Here is a 12,200-nt window from a genome sequence, read left to right as displayed (position 1 = left end):
TATGAAGGGAAGATTCTTGTGGATTCTCCTCATTCAAATTTTGGGAAGGTTCTTGTGGATTCTCCCCTTCTGCAAGAACAGAAGGTTCTTGTGGATTCTTCTTATCTAAACTTTGAGAAGGTTCTTGTGGATTCTCCCCTTGTATTTCCAAAATAGAGTTGATGCCAAGCACTTTATCGTTGGATTCAGCTAGAAGCTTAGCTAATCCTTGACCCTTGACTAGATTTGTGGTTTTGATATTTAGATCAAACTTGAGTATTTGAGTGATCCATCTACCTCTCTTCCCATCTGTGTCTGGTTGTGTTAAAATAATTTTTACAACATTGTTAGGAACATAAGCAGTAATAGGTGAATGTAGGACATACATACTAAATGATTTTAGAGCTTGTATAAAGGCATAGGCTTGCTTCTCAATTATGTCATACTTAAGCTCGACATCTCTCATAACCTTACTAAAAAAGGCTATAGGCCGGTCATGGGAATCTTCATTATTTTGTAATAAAACAACAACAAGGGTTGTTTCAGAGGCAAAGGAAAATATATTGAATGGCTTGGTATAATCAGGACTAGCCAAGGTTGGGGCTTTAGAGATAGCTTTCTTGATTTGGTCAAATGCCTACTTGGAAGAGACAATCCATTTAACTTCATGATCCTTTCGGAGCATATCAGTTATGTCTTTCACAATTTCAGCATAATTTGGGATGAACCTCCTTAAAAATTAATCTTGCCTAGAAAAGCTTGGATCTCCTTCTTATTTCTAGGTAATGATAATGTTTTTATTGCAGAAACACATTTGGGATCAATCACCACTCCTCCCTTTGAGATTATGTGGCCTAGCAACTTTCCTTCTTTGATAGCAAACAGAGACTTTTTAGGATTTAGGGATATTCCAAATTTCCTACACCTGTCAAAAACCTTCATTAATTGCTTTAGATGTTTCTGATCAGAATTAGAAAAAACAATTATGTCATCAAGATAAATGACTACAAATTTGTTTACCTGTCCCACAAAATCTATGTCCATAGCTCTTTGAAAATTTGCCCCAGCATTAGACAAGCCAAAGGGAATTCTAGAGTACATAAATGTACCCTAGGGTGTAGTAAAAGTTGTCTTCTCTCTATCTTCTGGATCAACATTTATCTTATTGTAACCTGAATAACCATCAAGCATGGAAAGTCTTTGTGCTCCTGAAACCATATAAAGTAACTGATCCATTGTGGGTAAAGGGTAATTATCCTTTAATGATGCTTTATTCAAATTCCTAAAGTCCACACAAAGTCTGATTTCCCCATTCTTATTTCTGACAGGAACTAAATTAGCAACCCAATTAGAGTATCTAAGAGGGAGAATAATTTGGGCATCTAGCATTTTCTTAATTTCCTTTTCTACAGTTGGTAGAAGTGTTGGATTAATCCTCCTAAGGTTTTGTTGACAAGGTTTTGCTTCTGGTTTTAAAGGAATCTTATGTTGTATCAATGATGTATCATAAGTTTTTAGATCAGCATAGGTCCATGCAAAAACATCCTTGTATTTTTCAAATAAGTTAAGGTATTGAGCTTTAATTCCGAGATCTAAGGGTGCACAAATTTTGAGGCTCCTAATGTCATCATTTGTTCCAATGCTTACCTCCTCTATGCCATCTTGTGGAGAGATTGACTATGGCTTTCTAAGGACATCATTTTGATCAAATAATTTCTCTAAAGGAATGAGACATTTGGGAATAAAATTGTTAGACAACTGAATGATATCATGATTAGCAATTTTTGAGTTGAAATCTGAATTATCATTTTCATTTGAATTCTCAATTGTTTCTATTATATTTTTATTTGTAGAACTGAAAACTCATCTATAACCAACAGAAAATATTTTAACTGTTCATCATCTTCAAATATCTGCCAGTATTTTAGGTTATCTAGGATGGATGGCTTGTATTTGACTTGTATTTGATAGAGCACATTATTTTGATCAGGGATTTTAAATGAACTAGTAGAAACAGCTAGGGAACCTGCATGAATATTCTGATCCCTTGGGATACAAGTCAAATTAAAAGCATTGAAGAAATTTTCAATTGAATCCCAAACCTCATTCCGATAAGATCTAAGCCTAGGATGTTTTGTTTGGCAAATATTTCTAACTTGTTTAACAATGAGATCTGAGTCACTAAAAACATTCAGGTTTTGTACCTTTAAGCTCTTGGCTAATTGCAGTCCTAAAAGGAAAGCCTCATATTCAGCTACATTATTTGTGACTTCAAAATCAAGTTTGCATGGTTGTGTAATGTTTTCTTTTTCCGGTGAGATTAATACTACCCCAACTCTTGCTCTATCCTTTGTACAAGAACCATCAAAGAATAGCTTCCAGACATTAGCCTGATTTGGTACAGGTCTTTCGATTACATCTTCAATTTTTTCTTGATTTTCATGTGTTTGGTTTGAATAAAGTTGGAAACAACCAAAATCTTGATCAATTGCATAAATGGGATGGTTTCTTGGTTGATTTGTTTTGCAAATAGTGTGCACAAATCTCACCTCTCTATACAGCCTTCATTGCTCTCCCCCATAAACTAGAATAGTGGCATAAGACATGTCCATTTGAAGAGTTCCCCCTAATTTGGCACAACAAGACCTTTAAAGGAGCATTCCAAATTTTGGAGGGATATTTGTGACAACTATATCTAATACTACACTTTTTACTGGGATTTGGGCAAGAGTGACTACTAAATCTTTAATCAATCCTAGACGAGGCACCCTTTTGGAATCAAAGGTGTACAAATCATGATAGGATCTATTTATGTCGAGATCTAAATGATCCATGATAGTTTTTGGCATGAGATTATGTGATGCTCCAAAATCAAGCATACAATTGTATAACATAGAATCATTTGTTTTAAGAGTCACATAGAAAGGGGGTACTATTTCATCTACCATATCTAAGCTAGGACCAAAGACAACTGCTGGTTTTTCATCTTGAAGACTAATGATATCACTTTCAGCATCAACCGAGGTGTTTTGTATCCATTTGGAGACTTGATTTTTATATCCAGGGTTTTTGGAAAGTTCTGAAAGTGGTATAGGGATTTTAACTCTTTCTAACTCCTTTTCAACATTAAATGCTATTAAAACAATTTTTTCAATTTGAGTAGTATCAATTGATTGATTTAATGGTCGAATAATAGTTGTTTTAGTTTCAATAGTTTTGGCATGAGGTTTAATTGTTGGAGGTTCCTTGGGGGTCTTCCAGGACTAGGTCTATTTCTAAGATCATATCTTTTGTTTAGTTCTACAATTAGCAATTTAGAGAAGGCATGGTATTTGGAAGCCTGTAAGGAGTCTTGATCTTGTTGAACTTGCTTTTGTTGTGAGAGAGGAATAATAACAATTTGACCAAAAGAGGTATCCATATTATTAATATCTTCATTTATAGTCATATTATTGTCATTAGGCTATTGATCATCGATCAGTAAAGGAGTTGGAACCTGCTGATCATTTCTAGGCATTTGAAGAATTTGTAGTGGTGCATTTCTTTTGTATTGACCTTGATTTTGATTTTGGGGTCGAGTGACTATTTTTTGAAGTGTTCTAGGTTGAGTTTCAATCTTGGAAATTCTATTAGATAGATTTCTAAGAAGTGAAGTTATCTCATCTATTTTAGAGTCTTTAGTTTTACTTTTAGAGGAAGTAGAGGCCTCTTGACTTGATTTAAATTTTCTTTGGGATTTTTCCTCTTTAGCATTTAAATTATAAGGCATACCTATTTGCTTCCACCTCTATAGCATTAGTTTGCATCTCTTCAAGAGTTCTTGAAGTTCTTTCTCTTAACATCACAACAAAGTCATCTTCAAAAGCTTTTGAAAACCTAGATTTAGCTGCTACTATAGGTGGTTTGCAATCAGGGGGCATCTTATGATAAAGTTTGTTGAACCTTTTGATAAAATTAGAGACAGGTTCACCAAAATTTCTTTTAAGTTCTTCAAACTCAGTCAAAAAGTAAAGAGAATCTTTCTTCACTCCCCATTGATTTTTAAATATATTTGTTAATTCTTCCCAGTTTCTAATGGAATTTGTAGGTAACTGCCTAAACCAAGTCCTCACATTTCCCTCAAGAGACTGAACAAACAACCTCATGTAAACATTTTCTTGTTCTATGTTCATGTTATCTGCAAAGTCTAGAAATTCTTGAAGATGATCCTCAACTGAGGGACTAGTTTCTCCATTATATCTAGGAAGGTGCTTTAAATATCCATTAGGGAAAGCATCAAGGACTGGAGGTAAAAATAAAGCTGCATATCTTTCCTGTACAATGGGTTGGAATGCCATAGTAGAAGATGATGTATGGGATGTTTGTGAAGATGAAGATAGGGAAGAAGAAGATGGTGATAGAAGGGGTGAATTACTATGTGGGGGTGAAGAAGGAGGAGATAAAGACGGTGGAGACTTCCTGAATGATTTTAAAGGAGTTTTAATAACCAACTTGTGGACCTGAGAATGAATATCCTCTTCAGTTTCAAAGAGTGGATTTGCATATATAGAAAAGGTCCCTTCAGGTTGTTTAGAAGTAGAAGATTCAGGTTGATCAGAAATGGAATGAAATGAATAAGTGGTGGGGGATATAAAGTCTGTAGGTTTGTATTCAGGTAAATGAACACCTAGGTCAGACTCAGATTTAGGTGATCCCAGTGGAAGTGGGGGTTCTAGATGAGATTCAAGTGAATGAATAAGGAAATATGATTTGAAATCAACTCCCCTATCTAAGAGTTCAACAACCTTAGGTGATAGGTGAGTGTACTCTGGATTGGATGGAATGTTACTATAGGGATCAAATTGTAATATATCTTCAAACTGCAAGGCTGAAGTAGAATAAGATGATTGATGTCTTCTTCTAGAACAGGCCTTTCTCACAAGTCTTTCTCGATCTAACAGAGGACTAACAATGTCAGAGTCAAAATGGGATCTAGTGTGCTTAAAAGGTGCCAGTTTGGTACATTGGAGTTGCCATGTGAAGGATTTTGACCTATCTAGACCTTTAATCACCTTAAAGGAATAGGAATAATATCGTTGACCCAGGAAAACTTTATGAAATTTGAATCCCTGACAACGGCGCCAAATTGATGTTGTATCTCTCTGATGATAATGGTCAGCTATCATGCCAGGGCATTTAAGATGTTTGTTTTGGGGGTTTTGTTTTAATTTGGAGGATCAATGTATGAAATAGATTTAAAATAGTTATGCCTGACCTTTTGAATAATATTAATATTTAAACAAAGGCCTGGTATTAAAATTCACAAAGTGATATATCTTGCATGGTGATGAGTAGAAATAGAGAGATGGTATGACTATCACAGTCTTCAAATTGAAAATTAAATAATCATAAGTAAGAAAACCTTTAAACTATGTTCAGAAGGTTTAACCAAATATGCTTAAGCTTACAAAAGATGCTGATGATTTTATGATTTAGAGGGAATTAATAAAACAAAAAGTCTATATAGTTCATTCTCTTTAAAGATGATCAATTCAAAAGCTTTTTTTCCCGGGGAAAATAGAGTTCGTAATTTCTATTAAAAAGAAGATAATAGAGATTACATGTTGTAGATGCCAAAGCATATGCAGTAGTGTGGTAAAAAACCACTTACAATAACCAATACTTCTGGGAAGTATGCAGATACAGCCCTCAGACAGGGCCTCCAGAAACAGGGTCAGAAAGTGGGTATGTAAACCCCAACAGGGGTGAAACCCTACCCATACAAGCTAAATAAATAACAGAAAGTATAAACAGTAAATATACGAAAGCTCCTATGGAATGAGCAGTATATTCAAACCACCCAAAATCCATAGAAGTCAGAAGAGAAGCTATCCAGCAGCAGCCATAGAAAAGCGGCACGAATCGCAACACGCCATAGCTGCTTTGGTAGCGTGCAAAAAACCAAAAAAAAACCCACGCATCAGCAAGGGAGTCTCCCGATCAGAGCCGAGGCGGGCCGGTTCCGGGGGCAGAGGCGGCTAGGCCAGCCACCTCGCCCCCATGAAAAAAATCAGGAGGTCCGAAACCCCAGTCCCCGTTCAGCGGCACAGCACAGTGCAAGGGCCAAACACCAAGTTGAAGCCGCCAAGACAGAGGGTCTGGAGGTGCAGAAAGCCGCCGATGAAACAGAGAAGAAAACGCCGCCGCCGCGCTGCTTAAAACACTAAGAAATACTCCGGAACACCGCCGATGATGAGCAGAGGATTCGTGCAGACAGCCGCCCCGGGAACACCAGTCGAGGCACGAGTCCCGCAGAGGAAGTTGAAGTTAGACACAGCGCAAGGGAATAGGGGAGCCGAGGCCGAACCAACCGGATCCGCCCACCCGAAGCAGCGTGTCCCTGCACCGAAAACAATGAAGATGCTGGCCGCCCGACGAAGAAGCAAAGGCACCTGATGGCAGCCGGAAGGCCCCCAGGACCCCCTCCAGCGGAAGCCCCGCCGCCGCAGGCTCAGGCAAATACCAGGGCCGAGGAAACCCTAGGTTCTCCGCCGCGTCCACAAAATCCCATGATCAATTCAAAAGCTTATAGGAATAGTTGAACACAATTATTCCTACCTGGTTATCTTTTTAAAACATAAGAATATGAAGAAAACACTATGAAATAAAACTGGAAAAACTTACAGTAAAAACGAAATTGTATGAATTAGAATTTAGAATCCTTTGCTTTTGTATTAATGATTCAGAAAGTCAAGCACATTCAATGTTTTTAAATGCTTCTTCAAGGGTGAAACCCTTAATAACTCGTGAAAGAGAGTTATTTATACAATCTTAGAACTAAGAAAATATCTTAAACTATTTTACAAAAATAGATAAATACAAAATCAGGAATATAAACTGATAGTCGATTTGTCACTATTTTGGTGCTACGTTGTTGATGGTTGTTGTTTGAAAAGTTGAGAATTGTTGAGCTGGTGTAGGGGCCTTATTCTTATTATCAGAGCCTCAATCTATTATACACTAACAGATCTATTTTCCTGCTGATTTAAAAGTAATAAAAGGAGCTTACTGACCTTCTTACATAGCTTTAAACATTTGACATCTTATCATTTTATCATAAGCAACATAAATTAAGGTGAGCATTCCATTGATATCAACTTAACAAGAGTATTCCATGGAAAAATACCTGTTCCGGTGGTTGATGATGATACCTTTGTCTTATAGCTCCAGCTGAACGCTCCTTATCACCGACCCAACCGGATTTACCTCCCAGCCAACTAGGAAATAAATTCCTAGCCCAGGAAACCTCCACAGGTTACCTAGCCCTCCGTGCCCAAGTCCAACCAGATATAGTGTTTCCTCAAGAAGAATGTGCAAAACAAGATAACAATACTTTCCTCCTCTCAAACCCAAGAAACCTCCATAGGTTTCCAAGGTCTCCCAAATTCATAACAAGTCCAAACAATCACAACCAACCCCCACCATCCTCAGCAAGACTCCAACCCCCTTCCCTTTTTATACCCTACTTCCCTTCTCCATCTCAACCACCTCTCATTAATGTCATTAACTTCTCATCCATCCTTACAGTTGACTTCTCTTCTCCCAAGTAAGCTAGGAGTACATTTGGAAATGTGACATGAATATAAAATTGAGAATTTAATGGGAAAGGATCATGTCTTCTCCCAAGCAAATCTGAAAAGTACATTTGGGAATGTGAGGTGAATATATATATATTGATAATTAAATGGAGAGGACTATGTCTTCTCCCAAGTAAATGTGAGGGTACATTGGGGAATGTGAGATGTAATTACATGGAGAGGACCATGTCTTCTCCTTAGTAAATGTGAGGGTACATTGGGTAATGTGAAATGAATATATATATTGATAATGAGTTGGAGAGGACTATGTCTTCTCCCAAGTAAATGTGAGGGTACATTGGGGAATGTGAGATGAATACATATATTTTTGAAATAATGGAAGGAGACCATATCCTACCTAATATTCAATTTGAGAAGGTAAGTGGGGAATTTGAATAATGGAAATCATGAATTTTATATTAGACCAATATTTCTCAATATTTTCAGATAATGTAAACATTAACAAAATTTGTAGGATAAGATTTAAGTGGGGCATTACATACACCCCTCCTTCAGAAAACTTCGTCCCGAAGTTAGAATGAAAAGATGCAAGGAGTTTGAAAGCATAGCAACCAGAGAGAGTTATAGCAATAAAATCAGATAAGTCCGCAATGACATTTCTTCCCATCAAGAGTCTCCAACTGATCTATATCTTCCTATCCACCCTGGCCTACTTCCGTTCCTGCCCTATCCGTCCTCTGCTGCCTTATCAGTGGCAAAGGCCATACTGACCACTGATAAAACCGACATGGTGGGAGCGTCGAATGCCTCGACTGAACTTTCCCCAGCAGGCATCTGGCAATTATCATCACACGTCTAGGGGGAGCGTTCAGCTGTCCTCCCCACAATTCCAGGTTTCGGAGGATACACGGTGGGAAACACCTCCACCCCTCCTTCAGAGCACGGACCACACTACAGAGCTGGTTGGACTTGTCATCGAATAATCCAGTCAGGTCGTCTTGCCACCTGTCATTTGCATTTTACTCATGTCATAAGAGTGCATATCAAGTAGATACCAAATGTAATAGAACAATGTACATCGTACCTTTCCTCATTGGTCGTCTCGACCTTCCCCAATGGAATAGTAGATCTTGGCTATCATACAGTTCTTTCCAACCTGTAGTTTAGTTCTCATCCATACATATATACAACCACAAAATAGATATAGATACATGATCTTAAACATCATTTTTATTAAGCCCAGTGTCCACGTGTCAATTTTTGTTTTTCATACTGGAAATAAATCTTACATCAGATAAATCATAATTTCACTAAGTCATTGATTAGATAAATCATATCCATATAAGCCTATACGATGCAACAATAACTCTGACAAGTCATGCACTAGATAAATTGTAACCAAGTAAGTCACACATTTGGTCATACATCCAACATTTCCATCATCAATACCAAATCCATTAATTGATTCTCACGTGTCCAACCAAATGTGTATAATGTTCATAAATAACAACATGGAACTGCAAAATAGAACCTTAACATAGGTGGCTATCTACGTTAAAAGGGGCATCATAAATGCTCATGTGACATCCTTGTGGAACCCTTCAATAAAAATTAGAGTTGAAATAGATTCAATTATCTGTCATGGAAAATAGCATTTGAACCCGGATATCCTATAAGGTGGTACCAAACCAAAATAATGGCAAGCAACAGATTAGTGCACTATCAATTCCACTATAAGGTGTTAGTATAAGTTTTATGCATATAATTTCTTTAAAACCTTAGTGAATATAAAAGTCTCACTCTTCCAATTTGATGGTTTTTTTTTCATCTTCCAAACCCATTTAGTTAATCTTGGAAATAAACGACTCAAAACTTCAGAAACTATTTCCAACATGATTTTCATACTTTATTTTTTGTAAATTGAGAGAAATGTCCTCTAAATGCCAAAAGGTTCAAATTTATCATATATTTAATCATGGTTTACTAGTACTAAAACAATTTCATGATATATAATGCAGCTCACAATATGACCAGACAAATGAGAAATAATTAAATGAATGGAATAATTGCCCTTGCCCTACTACTATTAGTACTTCCCTTCCAGGTGGCACTGCATCTCTAAAGACGCCTACTCCTTTCACAAGTGGCCAGGGTCCTTTTATCCAAAACTAGAGAAACATTATTTTTCACGACACTTTTTTTTTTCAACACTAGAATAAGGGTAAGAGTGTATTCTAATATTTTCACCGTTCTTTTATTGACTAACTAAGCTTCCATTTTAAAATCCCAAATCCTTGGAAGGTTCCTCAAATCATCATTTGTTTCCGACTATGATTTCCCAACAATATGGCACAATTGGATGGGTATTTGAAAGAGTTTTAATCATTTGCAAGCTGGGGAAAGCTTGCTTTGCATGCACCAATATGTTTTCTCTTCTTTCATATCACTGTGAGGGCATAAACTATGAGGCATAAGCATTGTTTTCCTTTAAAGAAGGACCATTGTCCTCCCCCTCGCAAATAGTAGCATAATGAAGCGGTCCTTGGCATTCTTGGTTTAGTGTTTTATCCTTTCGTGGCCAACAATGGTGTCTTATCCACATGAGCAACCTTTTCAAATATTGACAAGACAAGAATAAGAATTAACATAAAATATTCCTTGAAAGAGTTTGATTCAATTATTTCTCTGTCTCTACAACTAACATCAAACAACTATTGATAAAAATATTTAGCATTTATCAACTCAATCATAACACCAATCAGGTTATGAGTCTCTGTCAGGTTGAGACTTAGGACGGGTCTTCTCCAGCTTAGTCCTGCGCTCAACAGAGTGATATCTTCCAAGATTGTCTCCACCAACTCTCATGTTGCCCCATTAATTTTTGTCTGGAAAACACTTTCTTTAACACGTGAGCTTCAATTTCCACATGTCTAATACAAGGCATGTTCATAATTTCTTATATTTGAAAGACCATCGTTGATTCGTTTTCGTGTTCCTAGGCATTTTCCTTCCATCCATTGTTATTCTATTCAAGTAAGATCACTCAGTGGATATTACAAATCTCCATGACCACCTTAATGTACCAACTTTCTAGGTCTCACATGATTTTTCTGCCTAGGTCTTGATTCTCCTTGAGTTTCTTTGTATACAAGTGATTTCCTTGCTCTCGGATCACATCTTTGAAGTTAGCACTATGTATCTTATTGTCCCAACCTAGGGTTTTGATTTGGTGTACTCTACTTTTGAGTCGATACGTCTGTACTACTCATTATCAATACTATCATGGATTTTTATTCTCAAGTGATATATACATATCTGTGTGCTCTCAGGTGTCACCTTGATGGATCTTCACTACTAGATCCATGATATTCCATTTCTATCATTGTACTGCCTGGAACAACTCTCGTTATTGTTAACTTCACTTTTCTTGATATTGCATGGTTTCTTTGACATATTCGCTTAACCCTTAGACTCTTAATCAATTATATGGATAGTATTTATCTGTTCATGAATGCTATTATTCTTGAATTGAATTGATATATTTCAAATTCTCTACTCTGGCATTCCAAGGCATAATCTTAATGCATATTGTTCTTGGAAAGAAGGTCTAATTTGAACAATAATGCATAGCTCTGGTATCTTCTGACTTGTGCTGTTGATTCCCTAGCAATATGCCCAGGTTTGTACACTTTGAATTCATTATTCTTGTAACTGCCCCATTCTTAGTGTGCAATTAAGTAACACATGTTGTAGTCTAACTTTTGCAACCATTCTAGATTCGCTTATTTGGAAGATTATGTAGCTCATCGTAACTCATAACTATGCATTCCTCTGCCTCAGGATTATTAATGGCATTTTGTAAGTACTCATTGGTATCTATGTAGCATTCCACACAGGTCTGAAGACTAACGTAGGATTTCCTTTGAATAGTAACTGCTTGGGCCTTCTCTACACAGGTAACAACTCTGTCAATACAAATGTAGATGCCAGACTGTGTAACGATTCATGCCAATATAGTATTGGCCAGTGCTGGTGTCATAACATTTCTACTGCCATGTTTAATAACGCTAACGCTCTGGTCCAATGCAATGTTGCCATTTCCATAACATTGTCATCTAGGCCTGCTAACCCAAATTTAGGTTGATTTATCTGATCAAAGCTATGCATTACATAATGGTGTCAGCTCTCTTAAACTAGAACTTTATCTTTATGTTTTTCATTTGTCTTTCTTGGATCCTCGTGGCAGTTGTTATAGGATTGATAACATATAGATTTATGCGGCCACTTTCACTGAATGACAATACAATTGTCTTTTGCAAGGTTGGTTCTTTTGATCTTGATCACTAATAGTATCAAAAGGAAATAAATGCAAGCATATGCAAATATTTATGAAAGTTGAAATCATTCCAGTAAAAGAAAAGATGAGGGGAAAACATATACAACATAGACTTTCTTTTGAAAGAATCAAATTCTATTTGAAAATTTAACATTTTCAAGAAATGGCCATGGAATAAATATCCTATATCCCTTTGCATGCTTTCCTCTAAGGTTTGTACTACTCATTGTTTTCTTTCTTCCAATTTCTAATAAAGTTTATATTTAAAAAAAACAATTGAGGATCTCACTAGCCTCAATCCAAAGGAT

This window comes from Pinus tabuliformis, chromosome 8 (genome assembly GCF_031772625.1).
Source record: "Pinus tabuliformis cultivar Carrire ecotype Pingquan chromosome 8, CPIR1, whole genome shotgun sequence".
NCBI classification, from domain to species: Eukaryota; Viridiplantae; Streptophyta; class Pinopsida; order Pinales; family Pinaceae; genus Pinus; species Pinus tabuliformis.
The sequence above is the reverse complement of the archived record's forward strand: the minus strand, read 5'-3'. Positions refer to the sequence as shown.